This window comes from Echinops telfairi, unplaced genomic scaffold (genome assembly GCF_000313985.2).
Source record: "Echinops telfairi isolate 266 unplaced genomic scaffold, ASM31398v2 ScPeMD7_5;HRSCAF=22, whole genome shotgun sequence".
Lineage (NCBI taxonomy): Eukaryota > Metazoa > Chordata > Mammalia > Afrosoricida > Tenrecidae > Echinops > Echinops telfairi.
Window position 1 is genome coordinate 40,783,141 of NW_022103901.1, and position 2,207 is coordinate 40,785,347.

The window sequence follows — 2,207 nt, forward strand, 5'->3', positions numbered from 1 at the left end:
AGAGGGCCTGGTACCCTGGGCAGCAGAGGGCTTGGGGGGAAGGGGGTCACTGGGTAAAAGTCGCCTTGGTTTCCCGTAGCCCTTTCTGCACCATTCTGCACACCTGAGCATGCTCTTGTGCGGTTTGTTATTACTTTCTTTAGCTAGCCCAGGCCCCAGGGGATGTGAATGAGACCCTCTGGCCCTCACCCCTGCCCCCAGCAGTTCCAGGCAGAGAAGACAGGCCCAGCCCTTCTGCCTTCCTCCCTCTCACTGCCCTGGAGTAGATGCTGACTCAGAGCGACCCTGCAGGACAGGGCAGAACACCCTGCGGGTTTCTGAGATGGGAACTGCTTATGGGTGGAGAAGACCCTCTTTCTCCCTTGGAGAGGCTGGGTTTCAAACTGCTGACCTGTGGTCACCGCCTGACTCCGCCAGGGCTCCGTACCTGGGACCCATCTGACTGCGGAGGACCTGCTGGCACTCAGTGTGGAGGGGCTGGCTGCTGCTCTGGCCAGAGGGCAGGGAACAGAGAGCCACTCACACTAGCGGGGGCAGGGAATGAGTGTGGGGCACTGACTGGCAGTCCCTGGAGAGGGGTGTGAGCTGGGCCAGTGTCATTGTCCCACTGTGATGGCAATGATGGCATGCGACTGAGCCACCTGTGTCCACCACAGCCTGTGAGGAGGGGTGCGGTTGTTACAGCCCCTCCGTTAGGAGTTGTGGGGAAGCTTCCGTGACTGAAGCTTGACAAGCTAGTTTGGGGTGTGCTCCGCTGGGGCTGGGACTAGGGACTGGGGGTCCGAAGAGCCAGGGGTTCGTTATAGGCTTGGAGTGCTGGCCCAGTTGCTCGTGGCGTGACACCCTGTTTCCAAGGGAGCATCTGTCCAAGGGGTTCTGCCCAGGACCTGCCTTCCCCGTGCCTCCCCTGGGTAGCTCCGGTCGGGTCCTGCATTCGTTCCTCTCCTGGACCCCTTTTTTTTGTCGTCCCCCCCCACCCATTTCTGTCTCCAGCCCTCACTCGCCACCTGCTTTGGGGAGGGGCACACCTCCTGGTCATGTTGTCCCCGATGGTGTGCACACACAGAAGTGAATCCTGCTGAGGCAGTGGGTTTAAGTGCTTGCCCCCTAACGGAAGGATCCTTAGTTCAAGGCCACCAGTCACTGAGCAGTAGAAAGAGGAGGCTGTCTGCTTCTGTAAGTAAAGGTTTGCAGCCTTGGAAACCCTGTGGGGCAGTTCTGCTCTGTTGGACAGGTCATTGTGGGTCAGAAGGGACTGGGTGGCAGTGGGCTTCAGTCCCCCACCCACGGGCTGGAGACTTCAGACGTCGTTGACAATTCTGCTGCCGCTCAGAAAGAGGAAGAGGGACAGGGGGGGTGAGACGGGAAGTGGTGCCCTAGGAGAGAGGGAGTGGGGTGGGTGGGCTCAGCGCAGTCTTATGTGGGGAGGAAGCAGCACAGAAGGGTCCTGGATGCAGACCTGCCAAGAAGACCCTCCCCTCTGGGGGCTCTGCTTTGAGCTTTGAGCTCCAAGATGTGGGCTTGGACCCAGTGAGCCAGCTGTCCCGCATCTGCTGGGAACTGTGTGGGGTGGGGGCAGGCGTCCAAAGAGTGTTCCTGGTGGGAAGGCCTGAGAGGTAGAAGGTGGCGGCACCCTCACTTGCCTGGTTTCTCCGAGTAAGTGAGCTGCAGCCCACTGGGAAAGGACGTCTGTCATGTTCAGAAACCTGAGGGTCAGTGACAGGGAAACCTGCCGCGAGGTGGACGACACAGTAGCCATTACAGTGGGCTCAAGCCCAGTGAGATGCGGGTGGGGGTGACACAGGACCGGGCAGTGCTTCAACAGCCTTCACCGACACATGCAGATGCCCCTCCCCGTCTCCTCTCTAAGGGTCCTGGGTGGAGGCTCATACCTGTGGGGCTTCTCTTCCTGAGGACTCTTAGATCAATTGCAACCACCCAGCTTTTCCCTGTCTGGAGGTGAACAGGGTGGGGAAGGCTTCCTATAGCCGTTCTCTCACCGGGGCTGGAAAGCCTGCTCAGCACAGTGTTGGCTGCTGGCCTGGCTCTATGGGTCTGGAATTCCCTTACGTACCTGGCAGTGTGCTCAGCCTGGCACCTGTGAGGGTAGATCAGCTTGGTGGGGACAGCAGGGTGGAAGAAAAGTTAATCACTTTCTTTCCCCATAGGGCTTAGTCTCGAACCTGCCACCAAATGAGGAGGGAATG

The 2,207-nt window shown here is 59.3% G+C and overlaps 1 protein-coding gene across 1 annotated transcript in view; it reads left to right on the forward strand.

Annotated features, from left to right (window-relative positions):
- SNX29 (sorting nexin 29) overlaps positions 1 to 2,207 on the forward strand; it is a 464,053-nt gene that overhangs the window by 50,976 nt on the left and 410,870 nt on the right. The window lies entirely within an intron of this gene.